Source organism: Hippopotamus amphibius, chromosome 3 (genome assembly GCF_030028045.1).
Source record: "Hippopotamus amphibius kiboko isolate mHipAmp2 chromosome 3, mHipAmp2.hap2, whole genome shotgun sequence".
NCBI classification, from domain to species: domain Eukaryota; kingdom Metazoa; phylum Chordata; class Mammalia; order Artiodactyla; family Hippopotamidae; genus Hippopotamus; species Hippopotamus amphibius.
Genome location: NC_080188.1, coordinates 3,583,462 through 3,602,857, shown reverse-complemented (window position 1 = coordinate 3,602,857; position 19,396 = coordinate 3,583,462).

Below are 19,396 nucleotides of genomic sequence, written 5' to 3'. Positions count from 1 at the left end.
GTCCTGCAGCGTTCACACAGGACACACCTTGGCATTATAGAAGCTTGAGAGAGAGCGCCTAGCTCAGTGCTGGCACACAAGCTTTGATAAAACCAGCATGCAATATGTGCTCCATGTGGAGGCTGTGTTTATACCTGTGCATTTTATTATATTGCAGGGAAAACAGAAGTACAAGGAATAACATATTGGAGAGAGAAGGAAATACTAGGACCTCCACTGTGTGGAGTGGCAGTTTTTGGAGCTGAGGAATGACGAGGAAGAGGAAGAGAAGTAATGGTCTGTGGCTGTTCAGAAGAGAAATGATAGGCTAGAGCTAAAAGGAAATGAAACTCGTTTGCCTTGCTGCTGTACACCTGCAGGCACGGATTGGCCCTCAGGGGCCAGGCTCATACTCCCACTGGTCCAGACTCCCAGCACTGAGCATGGTGCCTTGCACATAGTAGGTGGATGTTTATGGATGACATATTCGTTTCCTAGGGCTGCTGGAACAAAGTACCACAAGCTGGGTGGCTTAAAACAACAGAATTGTATTATCTCACAGTTCTGGAGGCTAGAAATCCAAAATCAAGAACTTGGTGGGGTCCTACTGCCTCTGAAGTCTTTAGGGAAGAATCTCGCCTTGCCTCTTCTACCTTCTTGTGGTTGAGGGCCATCCTTGTCATTCTTTGACTTATAAATGCATCACTCCGATCTCTGCCTCTGCCTCCTCATGATCTTTTTCGTTTCTCCCTCTTCCTATAAGGACTCCAGTCTTACTAGATTTAGAACCCACTCTAACCCAGCGTGACCTCATCTTAACTTGATTACATATATAAAGACCCTGTTTCCAAATAAGGTCACGTTAACATGCTCTGGGTGGACATGAAATTTTTAGGCAACACTCTTCAACCCAGTACAAATGGTGATTTTTTGTTTGTTGGTTTCTGCAGTGTGCCAAGAGCTGTACCAAACACACAGAAGTTGATGAGCTTCTGTGCTTTAGAATATAGATGTTTAAAATTTTCCTACTGCTCTTTCGGTACCGTGAACTCTAATGAATAAGCAATATTCAGTGGTGTGCAGTACTGTCCATAAGCTGCTGGTAGGCACCACAGTGAAAGCAACCTTCCACACTATACTACCCACCGAACTTTTTTTTAATAGATTTATTTATTTATTTATTTATTTATTATTTATTTATTTATGCCTGTATGTATTGGCTGTGTTGGGTGTTGCTGTGCACAGGCTGTCTCTGGTTGTGGAGAACAGGGGTTACTCTTTGTTGTGGTGTGTGGGCTTCTGTAGTTGTGGCTCATGGGCTTGGTTGGAATCGTCCCAGACCAGGGCTCGAACCCGTGTCCCCTGAATTGGCGGGTAGACTCTTAACCACTTACGCCAGCAGGGAAGTCCCTACCCACTGAACTCTGATGTCCAAAGTACCAATTTGAAAATGACAGGAAAAGTTTTGAGTAGTTTTTGCAGTGGCCAGAACCTTGAGCTACTGTTGAGTTTGGAGAATAAAAGATTATCTGAAATATCTGTGACAGTTTAGTCCTCAGTGAGTGGTGCCCAGAGTGGACACTGATTCTTCACTAAGTGGGTGGGGAGCACGACCCTGAGGAAATGAGACTGTTGGGTGGCTTTGCAGAAATGCTCTCTCATCACTGGATGGCTGCAGTGTAACTTCATAGGTGTTTTGTTTAAGTGGTGCATATTTAAGGGGAAGAAATGGAAATAAAATGGTGTAGCAGAAGAGATTTCACATTGGTATAGTAGGGCTTCTCATCCAGCGCTGGGAGTTATTAACTTTGGGTAAATTACTTATCCTCTTTTTTGTTTTGTTTGCTTTATTTTTAAGGTAAAGATAGCGATATTCTCTCCTTGGAGTGCTGTGCAGATTAAATGAGGTAATAACATAGCAGGTGCACAGAGAGCATTCCTTCCTTTCACCGTTGGTTATTTGTTGTCCTTTGGTGAGATGACATGTAAAATACAAGATAAAACAAACACAACAATACTAAGAAAACAGAATTGGCAAATGGAGCTATACATCAGAACCTGTTTAGCATTTTGACTTGTAGCATCGCGTCGCTTGCACAATGTCAGATATTCAGCCTCAGCAGGGCATCAGCTGGGCGCATGGGTGCCAGCATTTATGCTCTATTGGCCCCGGTTTCTCTTCTTGACTTCCTGGAAGTAAATGAAGCATCCAAGAGCCAATGAAACCTCTCCACCGGAGCCTTCCTTGCTCTCGTGGTGCCTAATGTGTGTGAGCTTGTGTGGGTGAGATGCCCAGGAGTCACTGTCAGGCAGGTTAGGAGAAGCCCAGGGCACTATCACTGGACCTAATCGCTATTCCAGCAGTTTGAAAAAGATAGAGCTTAAGATCCAATGAGGGAGAGTATTTGGAGACTTTGGGGTGGGAATAGGTAGGATCCAAGAGTAAACATTTTAAAAGCATCCCAGGGATCACCAATTTAGATAGTGCATAGGTTTATCTTTGAAAAACTAGAATAAAAGCAAAAATAATATGTAGCAGAGAATGAGGAAACCAAAGATTGTACTATATCCCCCAAAGTAACAGTGTAAAGTGTTGACCAAATTTTGTCTCTCCAGTCAATTCATATGGACGTATAGTTTTTAAACATAGGGTTAATGAAATGAGGGGGCATCTCAAATCTCTGCAGAAATTAAGTAGGCTGTTTCAGAAAAACAGAGTCTAGAATTCCTACAAATAAAGTGACATTTGCATTCAACTTTTTCTAGCTACCTGAGGTCATGCTGCTTTACAGAAAGGAGGGATTGATTGGCAAAAAATGACATCAAAATGTGATCTATATAAGATCTAGCATGCTGGTTTAGCATGTTCAAAGGAAAAGAGAACTTTGAGATTGAGGACTCTGGATCTTAGTTGGAAGTATTCCCAAAATAGTGCAACATACCTTTCTAGTTTTCATGGTTCATTGGAAATATACCTTGAAAATGACTTATTTTACCCTTACAATGAAGTTCCCAGGAATGAAATCTTCTAAGTAGACTTGTTTAGCAATAGGAAGAATCCTGTGACTGAATCCTGTATTACAGCCAGGAGTATTAAAAAATATTCAAATTATTTTTATGAGGTATCACCTCACACCAGTCAGAATGGGCATCATCAGAAAATCTACAAACAGTAAATGCTGGAGAGGGTGTGGAGAAAAGGGAATGCTCTTGCACTGTTGGTGGGAATGTAAATTGATACAGCCACTATGGAGAACAGTATGGAGGTTCCTTGAAAAACTAAAAATAGAGTTGCCATATGACGCAGCAATCCCACTGCTGGGCATGTGCCCAGAGAACACCATAATTCAGAAAGACACATGCACTCCAATGTTCATGGCAGCACTATTTACAATAGCCAGGACATGGAAGCAACCTAAATGTCCATCAAGAGATGAAAGGATAAAAAAGACGTGGTACATATATACAATGGAATATTACTCAGCTGTAAAAAGCAGGGAAACTGGGACATTTCTAGAGACATGGATGGACTTGGAGACTGTCATACAGAGTGAAGTGAGTCAGAAAGAGAAAAACAAATGCTGTATATTAACACATATATGAGGACTATAGAAAAATGGTACAAATCAACCGGTTTGCAAGGCATAAATAGAGACACAGATGTAGAGAACAAACATATGGACACCAAGTGAGGAAAGCGGGGAGGGTTGGGGGGGAATGAATTGGGAGATTGGGATACCAAATTGTACGCTCTAAATATATGCAGTTTATTGTATGTTAACTGTATCTCAATAAAAGTTCTAAAAAAAATTCAAATTATTTTATAATTCATTCCATTTCACAGACTGAGATATGTTGTGAGTTGCTAAATTAAGTTTTGGTTTTGTAAACCTATCTATTGGATAAAGCTTGGTCAGCCTGAGAACTCCTTGAGAGCAAAACCTAATCATTTTCACCTTTGTAACAGCAGCTGCTTCTTTATTAGAGTCTAACTTGGGCTAAGTAACCAATGCATTGGAATGGAATGGCCTGGAATGGAGTGGAGTGGCATATAAAGGAATAGAATGGACTGGCGTGGGAAGGGATGAAATGGATGGAATGTGGAGTGAAAAGGAAGGGAATGGAGTGAGCCCAATGCATAGCCCTAGAAGCACCAGAGTTTTGACCTGCATCAGCTCTGGATGAATTGATGGCATCATGTTTCAGGGCCGTAAGGAGAAGGACCTGACTCTCCTCAGGGCCGCTTTCTCATTTTTGACCCTGCTCACAGTTCAGCACCATTCTGTGCTCATCCTGAGTTGTCTCTGAGGTTTCAGACAGGAAAGTGCTCAGTTGGCCCTCTGGTTCTCCTGGTCTGTGCTCTGTTGGGAGGTGTGCTCTGGGATGATGTACCCTACCGCATTCAGCAGTCGCTTTAACAGCCACTTTAACAGGGCACTTTGTAAAGCACTGGAAGAGTGCTGAAAGTGAACAGGGAAATCGCAGTTACCATTGTCACCTTTCGACACCTGTCCACCTTGCTCCTTAAAAAGGCACCGAAATGTTCAATAGTTGTCAGGAGCATAGACTTAACGCCAGAATATCTGGTTTTCACTGTGGGCTCTACCACTGTAGCTGCGAACACAGGCAAGGTTTTAAAGTCCACTGAACTTTATTTCCTTACCTGTAAAATAGGGATAACAGTACCTATATCAAAATGTTTTTAAAGTTAAATGAAAATAAAGTCCATGTGAAGCCCTTAGCAAAATCCCTTTTTATGATAAATACTATATTAATGTCAGTATTATATAAAGGACAAGATGTGATATGATATTCCAATGCACTTTAGTGTTTCTCAAGACAATATAGAACTCCTCTTTAAACTACAAAATCACAAGCAATCTGTCTTCACAGAAATAGAGCTAACATTCTATACATGGCTACTGTAAACACTTGGACAGCATAGTCAAGGACTATGATAAGTGCTTTATATGCATTTAGTCATTAATTTTCACAGACTCTATCCAGTAGGTTTTACTCCCATTTTATATATGAGGAAACTGAGGCACAGAGGTGGTAAATAGCTTACCTAGAGTCAAATATTTAAGAGAGTGGAAAAGTTGTAATTCAAACTCAGCAGTTTAGACTCAAAGATCATACTCAGCTACTATTCTATACAATGGGGACAGTCATTTAAGAAGCTTTAGGCTTTTTCAGTTTTCATGAAGCTTTATACAGGAGTCATCTCTCTTATGTCCTATGTGTACCCTTTCATGACTTTCCAAAGCTCAATGGCTATCCATAGAATTTGTTTTACTTTGAGTCTTTTTCTTGTTAACTTACCAATGCTTTGTGAAAACTGTTGCGGTTTTCATTTTTTTTTTTACATCACTTTTTTCTGTCCAACCTCAGTTTCTTAGGAAGTTGCTTGTATAGGATTCACTGAGAAGGAGTAAATGAAATACCTAGCTAAAACACTACCTGTGATAAATGAGGCACTTATTAAAATGTTTTTCTGCTTTCTCTTTATTATCCATCCCTACTAAACTGCAAATCAATTTCAGTAAATTTAAAATCACCATGGCTATTCTCCAGAAAGTCGTTATTGATCATGATATCTTCCCACTGGACATTAAATTTGTGCTTGAATATTATAGATGAAAATGGTCTAAAATGGGATAGGGCAGTCAAGCCAGTGAGCAGGCAAGGCACGCTATTGGTTCTGGACCACATTTGGATGTCCTCCTCCATTTGTCTCTTTTATTCTTTAAAAATCAGTTAATCCATCAAGCAGACACACAATTTGCTTTTATAATACTTTAATAAAAGAGGAAGAATTTGCACAGCAAACAAGGCTGGAGTAAATAGTGCAAATATTAGGCAGCCACTTGGTGTGTGTGGGACAAGCATATTCTTTGGAGTCAGGCACACTTGAGTTGGGGTCCTGGGTCTCACCTTTGCTTCTCTGAGACTTTGCTTGTTTTTCATCTTTGCTGTCTTTAGTTCATCAGAAAGGGGAAAAGGGAGGTTTGAGGACAGGATAGGGTGACCAACATTTCCTGGTTTGCTTGGGTCTTTTCTGGTTTTATCACTGAAAGTCCTACATCCCAGGAAATGCCTCAGTCCCAAGCAGTGGCAGTCCATCACCTTGGAAAACTGTTGTGAGGATTTAGTGAGATGACAGTGTGAAGTGCCTGTAAACTGGGCTCTGGAGGAATTTTAAGTATTGTATTAATGATGCTGGCCATGGAAATATTCTATTTTAGGTTATGGCACATAGATTCAGATTCATGTGTGGGTGGTTTATTGTACGTGTGCTCGGGTGGACACAGGAGGGAGTGAGAGAGGCAGAGTAGGACAGCGCCAGATGAAGGTCAGTGCAGCTGAAGTTTAGCCTCTGCCTGATTCTATGGAAAATTCTGACTTGTATTTTAAGGCACCACAGAGCTGCCCCACTTTGGGATGCGGGAGTTGGCCATTTGTATGTGGCATTATTCAGCCACTGGCCACAGGCCACCCCAGTTGGGCGTTTCTGACTAAGGGCAGTTTTCAGGAAAGGGGCGTAGCTGTCGCTGCTACGAGTGGCAGCGTGCACCAGCCTGTGAAGGGGGTCTCAACATGGGCCACCAGGTCTGCGGCAACTGCTCGGGAGTTTCCTTAAAGAACATTCTAGCAGTCAGTTTCAATGAAGGAGCCTACACTCATCACACCCCAGTGCTTCATGGCTTCTGTTTGGATACTCAAATGTCTGGTTATTTCCCTGATTTCTAGAACTTTGAACGTTGATGATTAGTCATCTAGAGGGGATTTTAAACGCCTTTGGAAGAAGGTACTCTATAGCTATCAACATCATTGTTGGTTCTGGCTGGCAGGTGTAGAGGAGAATTCTTTTCTTTTTCTTTACTTGATTAGTTTTCAATGGCACATGTAATCATCTTCAGATACAAATTAGAAAAGAAATAAAAGCAGGTTTTTTAAACCTTGGATAATATAATCTGGTAGATTCCTGTAATTTAAAACAGATGCCAAGGTTAAATACAATGTATCTTCTCCTGAGATCCAGATAATTTAGAAAATGTTTCGCTTAGTCGGCAGGGTTAACATTGCTGATTGCCTGTCAGCAACTGGGAAAAAAAAGAAACAAAACCACTTAAAGACAAAGTGCTAAATTAGCTCGTTAGCAAGTTGATACACAGAGATTGATTTTTAACCTTCTCAGGTTTAGAGAGTATCCAAAAAGGAAATTACATTAATTATTGAAATAAATTTTTAGTGTAGAACATATCTCCTGACTTGTGAGAAGAGAATGTATGCTAATGTACGTGATATCCGGTTTATATTTCTAACATTTTCCTCCTTCTTATGTACTTCCCAATTTGATTTTTGGAATGCATGGAAAAGGAGTGCATTCATTCTGAAATAACTGTGGTTTTATTAAAATCATATTTTATTGTAATAGAAATGTATGAACTTTAAATATGGGAAAAAATCGTATCGCTGTAAATGTTGTGAACCTCACCACAAAACGAGATGATTGTGTGCATGGATGTGCTTTTAAAGTGCGGTTGCAAAAAAACCACCTACTACTTTGGTTCTCACCACAAAGAAATATTTTGTTATCTGTCTTATATACAATTATTAGCCAAAAAAAACTTTTTGCAGTGGAGTAAAATCTGACTTTTTTTCTTTTCTTAAAAAATACCCATCTATCTCTTTGTATCTATATATGTACATAAACATATTCCTATTTCAAAATCACAGTGATTTCACATTGCAATTGAATGTGCCGAGTCAAAGTACATCAACACATTAGAAATACTCAGAAAATACTTATCACGCACTAACCACCTGGAGGGGTGCTGAACATAGCCGTACACTCTCAGTCTCCTACTTGCATCATTTTTAAATTACTTCTTGTAATAATTTTCCATATCAAGGTTGAAAAGAATAAGAATTTCTTGTACCATGATTTGGACATGATGTATTGCTGACCATTAAGTACTTTATGTATTTCCACCTAAAATAGAATAAAGTAATGTACTTAATAATGTATTTTAATACAACATTTAGAAAATAAAAAGAGACAATCTCACCCACCAAAATAATGGCCTTTTTATTTTTTAACCCCATTGCCATCATTATTTTTTTCAAATGCAGGATTCCTGCCCTCTTCTGACTTTACAGTAATAACAAGTTGAAGAAAACCAAGAAACACAGTTTTCAAAACCACTTTCCAATTTCCCTTGTCTTTATCATCTAATTCTTCATGAGGCAAGGCAAGCAGGTTGGTATTCACTTGGAAGCCTAGGGTAACGAGCTCAAAGAGCAGGTTAAGTCTCCAGATTCTGTCAGAATCACAGGACCAGTTTTCTCTTCTGCCAGTGGTTTTGTAGCTTACAATGTTATTCTTTGACATGAGCCCTCAAATCACATTTTTAAAGGATTTTTAACCCCAACCTTTAGACTTCAGCCCTGAATATACCCTACCTCACAGCCTCTGGGAAACCGTCTCTGGGGTCTTTGCTTATACCCAGCCCACATAGCCCAGTTTCTTTCCTGTAAGTGTAACTCATGCCTTTGCTTACCTCTGGTGACCTGAACTGCTGTCTTCAATTTGCTACATATGGACACAAGTGTCCGCTGTTGTGTAAGTGCCAAGAAAGCTGAGACTTGGTTTCTGTCTTGTTCAATCTGGTCCTTAAAAAATTATCAGTAAATATTTTTGAATGAAGAAATAAATTGGTGAATCTACTGATCTTATTGTGATATTTTAATTACCTTAGAAGCTTTTGATATTCAGTGATCTAGAACTAGCCTACACAGTGTCTTCCGTAGCTTTTAAGATGTTTATGAAGAGATGAGAAACCTCACGTTCCATGTACCCTTCCCCATGCATTAATTGATTATAATATCAACAATCATTTTACCAAATTGTCACCCAAATTTTTGCTGATATCTTAAATTATTATTGTGTTATTATACTATATTCATTCAAACTGTAGTTACCTAATCCTAGACATTAATATATCCCAATATATAAAGCAAAGACAAGTGTTTAAGGAATGACAACTTTAAAAATAGTTACTAAGCAAAAACGAATTGTAAATAAAATATTTTAAAGAATAATGCAATCATTTTTGTGACATCGTTTACTCTCAGTTTCAGGTTTCTCTGGGACTCAGACCTGCACATAGGATATATGACCTCAGAGCCCAAGATTCATTATATATTTGCCAATAGATTTTTTTATACCAAAAGTTACAGTGAGAAGAATGAATACTCTTTGAGATATCTCAGGGCCACATCCAGACTGTGTCTTAGGTCAAGGAAATTAGCCTCTGCCACGTATGGTTCTATTTGTCTGAGAAACAAAGATGATAAGGACCCCTCACATTGGAGCTGGGGGATAAAATGAGCTCAGCTGTAGACATTTCATTTCACAGTGCCTGATACCTAGTAAGCGATCAATATGTACTAGTTATTAATTATTGCATAGTGGAATGATGATTGAAAGAACAGCCTTTGGAGTTTCCTGACTATTGTGAATTGTTAATTGTGAATTGAACAGAAGCTCAATCGTCTCTGCTCAGTGAACATGATCACAGTGTCTGCTTCCAGGATTGCCATGATGCATTTAACGTCTAGAAAGACCAGACATCCTCAGATTCAGAGAGCCATAACAGCCTTGTCTTTTGTCTCATAACACCTGGGACCATGCGTCAGGGACAATAACGTTGATGATAAGGCCTCTCTTGGCAGTTGTTCCCGACTCTTTCCACTTAGAACCCTGCGAAGGAATCTAAGGAGTTACTACGTCCCAGGGTAACAAGCCTGGAAGGAGAACTGAGGATACTTCATTGTAATAAACCTTCTTCAAGAGAATACAAGAAAATGAAAAGACCAGGAAGATTGATTCCTATAAAATTATATAGCTCATTCCATTAGTTTGGAATTCAGTCTCAAAACTGAATTCTCTTAGTTATGGTGTAGACTTTTTTTAGTTCCTGAACTAATCTTAACTTGAAGAAGTGTGCTTTAACCACTGTCTCAAGCTTGTGTATATTGCTGATGCTCTATGCCCCATCTTTCGGTGACCAGTAGATGCTGGAGTTCTAAGAAGCTTTAGTGTATTTTGCATTGTTTCGCCTACCACTGTGCTCGCATAGGTTTTTATCACTTCTCTTCCCATTCCAAGATTGATTATGACGTAAACCTAACCCATTTGTCTGGAATAAGAGTCAGCGATCAATGATTGTGGACCTCTGATTCTTCACTCTGTTTCAACCTCTTTTGTTTTCATCCATACAACGTCCAAATAGTCGCTGCACAGTACCTTCCTTCCAGTTCTAGGCAGGAGGGAAGAACAAAAGCCATATGGAGGGATGAGGAAAACCTGTGAAAATACAGCATAATTTTTCAGAAATCCTGAGCAGGGTCTGCTTCTCATTGGCTAGAGCAGTGTCACATGACTGATTGTGAGGACCGCTGGGACGAACATGTAGTATAGCTGGCATCTTTGCCATGGTCCCAAAATTGAGCTTTGGTTTCTATGGAGGAGAGCAAAAAATGGATACTGAGTAGTCAACAAAGACTGTATAAGCATTCAAAAAATATTTTATTTGAGCTACAGGTGAGTTTTGAAATGAAGACCTGAAGAAATGCACCGCTGATGGTTTTATCTAAAGAACCATTGATCTGGGATCAGTGAGAGCAAAATCCTGTAAGAGCTGGACACAGCAGAGAGTGCTATTCAGTTAAGTACTTTCATTAATCATTATAAAATTAATCCTTAGTACTTGATGATAATGCATTAAAATTAAGTGCTGATTAGGGCTGACCCCATAGCAGTTTCTTCAGGAAGTTTTCAAAAAGCTATTCTTTAGGCAAGGTTTTGGCCTCTATTGATGGGATTTATACCTAGGAAGATACCGTCATGGAAAAGCAAACATAAATAGAAGCAGGAAATGGCTGGACCCTGTAGTACAGGGGTTAAATGCAATGTATTCTCACTAATTTTGACTAATTAGAGGCAAATGCAGATCGATTTTGAGAAATCCAGTTGTACAATATTTAATGTGGTTGCCCTGCTTTCACGTTCTGTGACCATACAAATTTGGTTTTAAAATCTGACATGGTAGAACTTTTCAAAGCATAATGAATGATTTCTATTTTATCCATTATAAATTTCCTCTAAAACTGATATGATGGAAAAGTTATCTAACATTTTTGATCACCTACTATATGTCAACTATGGTGGTAGTCTCTTTATATGCATCACCTATATCCCATTCATAATAATCCTTTGAGTTAAGTTTTATCTCAATTTCATCAGTTGAAAAACTGAACATTGTAGGGTCAACCTGCTAGAACTAGCTGCCCCAGTCCCCACCTTCCCTTCTCCATTGTGCTGCATCACCTTCTACGAAGCGTTGGCTCTTTTGTCTCTCTTATTTCTTTTTTATTTTTTAAACAAATATTAGACCAGCTGAGGAGACAAGGATAGAGGACTATTAGAATAAGTGAGAGACGATCTTAGAAAGTTCTTTTCAGTTGTGTATGCATTTTTAGTACTCTCAGCGTATCACTGTACACATGTTTATCATTACCTTGGGAAACATATATTCATTTACTACCATCGATGGAAACTTTACTTGGGAGGAAGCTGCAACCTAGGCCTTTTCTGAATACCACGAGCCTCTAAAGATTGACATCTTGATTAATGAGGTTCAAAATGTTGTAGACCAAATTCTGTCCTCTAAGGTCAACAAATACATGTAGGAAAAGCATAAAGCAACATCATTCTGTGCCCTGAAAACACATTAAAAAGAACCCCTTTGTGATTTGTTGTGTGCTATATCCAATAAAAAAGCATCTCCCCAGGTTGCTCAATTATTTTGTTATGCATCTGATAGCAGAAGAGTGAGTTGCTAACATTGTGTAGGCAGCTTGGAGTCCTCTATGCATCCTTTAGTAACATTTCTTTGAAAAATTTTATGTTTGTTTGTAGGAAATCCATAGAGTTGAAAATCAGGCTGTAAGTTTAGTCTCTATAAATATGACCTCCACTATGCTAGAATATGAGCCCTACATCTCATAGAAGTCTTATTTATATTTGTGTCTAATGTGGCATGATGTTTGGGATAATAGGTGATTAATAACTGTTAAAATGAACTGAAATTATATATTCAAATCAAGGAAAGGCACATAGCTTCAATTTTCTTATCTACAGATGCTTATTTATATATTTTTCTATGTATCCATCCTTTCATACACTCATCCATCCATCTATCCATACATCTATCCATCCAAGAAATATGCCAGTAAAAAAAAATTCTGGTTAATTTCTTCATTTAGTAATATAATAATGGCTTTATTTTTCTTTGTAGCAATATCATTTATAAGCTTAATATAATTTAATTTTTAAATCAAGAGCAACCCTTTCCTGATTACTAATGATTGTAAAGATTAGACAGGAAATAATTACTGTTGATTTACTAAAATATGTCACAATAACTTGAGGATTGAATTGCTATTAATTAATTCAATTGTATACAGTTTCCCTCGCTTAAAAAGCACAGAATCATGTTCACCGATTTCTTGCTACATTTCTAAATCCCTGATTTAGGGCAACTTCAAGCATAGAAGTGTGCTTTTTCACAATAATCATTATTCCAGTGATAATATGAACATTGTTTAAAGGAAAAAAGAATGACCTTCTAGGTCCTGGGAAATGAGGCACTTCTATATCAGTGAGTAACTATCTATGATACTAGTTACTTTGTGAAACATCTTTCATTTTTTTAAATTTTTATAGGGATTTGGGAAGTGGTTAGATATTTTTCCTGAAGTTAAAAATGTAAGCCTTTCTACTCTTCCTTCACATTTGAGTTCATAAGTAGTAGAACATACATATTTTACTTTGCCAGTATCTTAGATAATATTATACATAATGTAGGAACTCAAAAGTTAATTCAGCACGTATTTATGGAATACTTACAAAGTGTCCAGCTATTACTAGGCATTTTAAAGATTAAAGAGCTAAAGTTAGGATTTTTGACTTCCGTAATCTTTCTGTATCATTAGAAAGACAAGATACAAAAAATAAATTAATATAATGGCTTAGGTATTTTTCCATATACTTTGTAAGATTTATATGCAGTTATAAAATTAGGCGGAGAGAGAAGTCTCCTTTAGGATACTTTTTGGAGTTAAAATGCTTCTTTTAATAAGTAGTTCTTTGCTGATGTTCTCTTTGTTGGTTGTTATTTGTCAAATGGAGCATGGAAATCCACAAAGCTAGTGGAAGGAAAAGATGGATATTTGATGATTTCAAGCTGGATTGCTACCGGCTATATTGGGAAACAGTCTTCCAGAGGGCAAGGGTACATGAATAACTTAGCAAAGTGCCTTCTTTTTCCACACAGTATATGATGATTCATGGTTTTTTAATGAAGACAGAAGCCGTCATGGAGTCAACAAGTACGTGCTGACTTAGTTGTGTGCTGGGCACTGTGCGCGGTGCTGAAGAGCCCACTGACAGGTACACCCACAGCGTAGCTTACCATCTGGTGAGGCAGACAGACAGCCTGTCGTTCAAAACATAAGTTATAGAAAATGATGAGATGCTATGAGAGAGAACAACTGGGGGCTTATTTAGAGGATTTCTCTGAAGAGGTGGTATTTAAAATCAAACCCAACGAATGAAAACGGGTTAAGTATGTGAAGAATGGGAAGACGGAAGAATAAAAGTTATAAAAGCCAAAAATGAACAAGAACTTGATGTCTTCACGAAATTGGAAGAAGAAGAAAAGTCCTAGTGGCTGTAGCACGTCAGAAAGGAGCATCAGACACAGTGTGAGGACAAGTCAGGTGCAAGGTATATTTCATGGTCGTGTGAACTTTGGGGGTGCAGTGGGGAGGGGTGTCTCAAGAGACATCAATAAATAGCACCTTATCCCTGTCTGCATGTGGACAAAGTGATAAAATGCTAGGGTGAACATGGAAGCCAAACCCTCTGGGGGCCCATGCCTGGGACCCTAAAAGATGGACATGTCCATCCCTTTCGTAAGAGGGCCTAGACCAAGACAGGCCTCGCTGAGGGGCAGAGGAGAAGAGGACCAGGCACGACCGAGCATGCTAACTGGTTCTTCCCACACTCACCATCACGTATGTCTCACACCTCCTCAAGGGTGGGGCAAATTAAGGATCAGGGAAGGATCTGACTTACCCCAAACCTGAGTCCTTCACAGGAAGGAAACGTCATGCTGGCAGAGACACAGGGCAGGAATATTATACGACGTGGATGTTGTCGAAATCCACCTTACGGTTTTAGGAAGAAATACCTGATCCAATCAATATGTGTTGTTAAAAGGGTAAAGCTGACCCTTGAGCCATGTAGGGATCAGGGGCTCCAACACTCCCACAGTTGAAAATTTGGGTGTTACTTATGACTGGCCCTTTGTATTTGTTGTTCCTGCGTATCATCACGGATAGCGTAGCACTGTATTATTTACTATTGAAAAACCTCTGCACGTAAGGGCACCCACTCTTTTCAAATTAGTGTTATTCAAGGGTCAGCTATATGTCAGGGGCTTGATATAATTGCATCAGAAAGAAAAGATCATAAATATTATTTAGAACGAAATCATATCAAATCACCATTATCAATGCAATTTCCTATTTAATATAGCATTTGACAGTGGAAAGGGTAAAAAAAAAAAACCCTGTAAAATTATAGAAGTTATCATCTTTAGTAAGAGGCACTGACATATTACAAAAAAAAAAAAAAAGAGAGATCATAGAAGTAAAAATAAAAAGCAAAATATCTTTTACTATGTGCTAGGCAATGTTTCAGGTGCTTTACAAATATTAATGCACTTAATGCACTTAACAAGCTAATGAAGTAAGAGTAATGATTTTTTCATCCTTACTTTAGAGGTAAAGATCTCAAACATTAGGAGATTTGAAATTTTAGTCTAAGGTCAAACGGATAGTAACTAATAGAGGTAGGATTTGATTTTAACCACTCTGCTACAGATGAATAGGCTGGGGGTGGGAGAATTTAAGGACTAGTTTGCATTTTCTTTGTCTTGTTTTTTGTTTCACTGCTTTAAGTAGAAAGAACCAGTCATAACAAGAATATACTGTGACAAGCATTTACTTTATTCATAATTACTTAAAAACGTATCGGTATTATTCATTGAGAAAACATGTATAAAGAGGTTTAGAAATGCAATGCCTACCTTTATTTCTTTCCTGGAGCTTCTGAAGGGTTAAAAGCAACTCCTGAGTCAATTGGCTTGGGGTATGATAATGTGTAGACTGTAGTAAAATATCCTAATGCATATTATATTAAAATAGTCTTTTATTTTGCAATCACCTGTCAACTCATTTGCCTCTATTAATGCAACTTTAACTCTGACAGATGCAGGTTGAAGTAATTAGTGTTTAAAATGTCTCTCGAAATTGTGCTCCATTTCCCCATCATCCCCGGAGGAGGTAGATTTGTCGATACATTGTCTTCAAAGACAGCAGACTTCCAAGAGCTATTTAAATGGCCCATGGGTTTTGTTTTGTTTTGTTTTCTGTTTTTTTTCTTTGGTTGGTTTTTTTTTTAAGCTCTTTACTGGAATATAATTGCTTTACACTCTTGTGCCAGTTTTTGAGGTACACCAAAGCGAATCAGCTGTATTTATACATATATCCCCTCCCTCCTGCGACTCCCTCCCACTCTCCCTGTCCTGGCCCTCTAAAGCATCACCCATCATCGAGTTGATCTCCTTTGTTATAGAGCAACTTCGCACTAGCTATCTATTTTACATTTGGTCGTAATGTTCATTACAGGTGTGTGTGTCTCTCTCTCTCTCTTTTTTTTTTTTTTTTGCAATTCACATATGATTTCCAGATTGTCTGGAACCTCTAAAAAGACACATCATTGAAACAACTTCCATCCACTTTATGAGTAGAAATTACTCTGGCTGCTATGAAGAGAAGGGTGGAAGGTAATTAAGAACAAAAGTGAAGGGAGCATTTCATAAACTATGTCAGTAGTCCAGACAAGAGATGATGGTGCCCAAGAGAGTGAATAGAGTCGAGATATATTTTTGATAGGCATACTAAGATTTGATAGACTGGGCAATGCAAGAAAGGAACAACTAGAAGACATCCCTTCACTCAGATTTTTTTTTAATTGAAGTATAGTTGATTTACAATGTTGTGTTAATTACTATCGTACAGCAAAGTGATTCAAATATATCTATACCTATATATACATATACACACACACACATTCTTTTTTATATCCTTTTCCATTACAGTTTATCATAGGATATTAATTATAGTTCTCTGTGCTATACAGTAGGACCTTGTTGTTTATCCATTCTATACACAAAAGCATGCATCTGCTAACCCCAACCTCCTACTCCATCCCTACCCCAATCCCCTTGCCCTTGGCAGCCACCAGTCTGTTCTCTATGTTTGTGTTTCTGTTTCACGGATAGGTTCATTTGTGTCATAGTTTAGATTCCACATGTAAGTGGTATTTGTCTTTCTGACTTATTTCGCTTAGTAGGATTATCTCGAGTTGCATCTGTTTTGCTGCAAACGGCATTATTTCATGCTTTTTATGGCTGGGTAGTATTCCATTGCATATAAGTACCGCATCTTCTTTATCCATGTATCTCTCTGTGGACGTTTAGGTTGTTCCCATGTTTTGGTGTTGTGAACAGTGCTGCTCTGAATATAGGGGTGCATTTTGAATTATAGTTTTGTCTGAATACATGCCCAGGAGTGGAATTGCAGGATCGTATGGTAATTCTCTTTTTTCGTTTTCTGAGGAAACCCCATACTGTTTTCCACAGTGGCTACACCAACTTACATTCCCACCAACAGCCTGCACTCAGGTCTTTGATATAAGGTAGATGAAGATGGTAATGCCGTTCTTGAGTTTGGAAGATGGGAGTGGAGGCATGGCAGATAGTCTCTGAGGATGGGATGATTTCAGCTTCAGATATGTTAATTTTGAGATCCATTTGAGACTTCCAAGTAAAGAACTCAAAGAAAAAGAATAATAAGAGCTGACACTGTATAGAACACACTGTGTTCTGAGTCTGCTCACAAATTTTATGTCACGAATCTATTGAACCCTTAAAGAAACACGTGGCTTTGGAGGGACTATTGTTTTTCCCATTTTATGTGTGAAGGCAAGTTGCTCATACAATGAAATGAAATCATCTTAGTTAAGTGATAAGCGCTAAGAAAATATTCAGAAAAATATATTTAGAACATTTAGAGCATTCACTGATAATATTTTGGATTCTGTTGGATGCCCGGTTGTTGAAAAAGTGTTTCAAACAGTGTGTTTCAAACCCAGGTACACCTGTAGATGGTAATTAGAGGTGAAAAATTAGATAAAGCTCTGAAGGACAAATGAATTGAAGAAGATGCAGAAATAATGACAAAAGTACTGGATACCAAATGCCATGGTCCAGCAAGTTCACAATTCTACTTCACAGACTGATAGGAGAGGGCAATTTAATTAAAAGATAATGGAATAAATTAAGAAGGCTCCAGTATCTTTGCATGCCTCAAGAGCATGCATTTTCACTTCAGAAAAGTCAACCCAGGAATCTTTCTTACCCAAATTGAAGCAGTCTATAAATACCTCCACACTTTTGGGATAAAGGATATTGAAACAAAGCTGGTGGAAATGTTTTTCTAAGGTATTTTCTCAGGTAGGCATACGGCATTTTCTCATTTAAAAATGAGCTGAGTTAAAAGTAAAAGCGTGAAGAAACTGCCTTGTAAAATTTCCCCTTTTGACTTCTTCTTTTAAATATTATTTACTGAGTGCCAAGCACTGTGCTAAGACATCAAGCCAAGTGCTGAGTTCACATCTTAATAAATATCCCTACAGAAGAAAGAGACTCTGGATTTTAAACAGGATCTGTAACAGCAGAGGCACTGTTCTGCTTAGTAAAATAGAATGGTTAGAAGTGAGAGCTTGAGGTGCATTGGGTTCAAATTCCAGCCCCACTAATTTGTAGCCCTGTGACCTTGGGCAAGTTATTCAGTCTCTTTGCCCTCTATGGGTTAAGGGAATATAATAATGATATTTCCTTATAGGCCTGAGATTTAAGTGTGTTAATAAGTATGTAAAGTGCTCAGAATAGGGCATGGTCCATAAGAGGCACTAAATAATTGTTAGCTGCTATTAAATCTAAATCTGATTTTGGCCAGGGTTTATATTCTCTCTTCTTGGACTCCAGGTGAGTTAGGAGATTATTAGGTATCTGTTTTGGTGTCTCCAAATATACCCTGGCAGTTAGGCCACTTGGAATTGACTGGTCTGCTCCGACCACTTAGACAACTTACAAGCAATTCTATTGTGTAATTTCAGATACAAGCCTATTAGAACTTCCTTTTTGATCTAGACAAAAGACCACTAAATTCTTCTAAAAATTTCTTTTTTGGATGTAAAGAAATGCTGTTTGTAGCTGGCACATTCTAATATTTTTCCAAGCTTAGCTCTTAAGGACCAGTGCTTTAGCAAAGAAAATTGTGTCTGTCTCATAAGAAATAGGACCACTCCCATGCATTATAGAATCTGGTCAAGCGCACTGCTGATGGGCCCACTGGAAATTCTGTCTATGGACACGTTCCTCTCATGGCCTGTCTTCCCACCCTATATAGTGAGGGTACATCTTTTCAGGTCCCTTCTGCATCCTGAGGCCTCACGGAGTAGAGAGATTGAGTGTTGAACATGAACTGAGAGCTGTGGGGTTAGATCTACTGATTCTTCTGCTCTCTGCTCTTCTGCTCACTCTTACCCGCTTCATCTCCCATGCTGTGTCTCTCATCGGAGAATCGCTGTTCAGCCTATTTGTGTTGCCTTGATGATTAGGGAAGGTTAAGGTCTCCTCCCATCATAAAGAAAATGCGATGGTTTATCTTAGTGTTTCTCAGAACAGGTTGCTGAGAAAAGAAAGAATAAATGGGGGATAGCATCTTCCTTTAACTTGTTCTCTGGACTTGAGTCATAAGGGCTCATAGTTGTTCATGCATTTGCTCAAGCCACGTAATTGATTCCGCGGAAAGTCAGGGAATATTTGATGGAGTGAGTTGGTGTGTTATATTTGATCATAATGAAAATTCAGAGAAGAGGCACTGTGGGAACATGTGGGAGCGTGGAATAGGTACAGGATTTGGAATATAAAAGACCTGAGTTGGGAAATTCCATTTTCAGGTCTTACTAGCTATATGACCTTGGGCCAAACTTCCAACTTCTCAAAGCTTTAGTTCTCTGTGTGAGTTGGGAATAGTAATACCTAGTCATGGACTCTTGTGTGGAATACATGGGATAATGTGCTGTGTGGAGCATATAGCAAACCCCACAACACATGGTAGAAGTCTCATAATTTGTCTTCTATGATGGGTCACA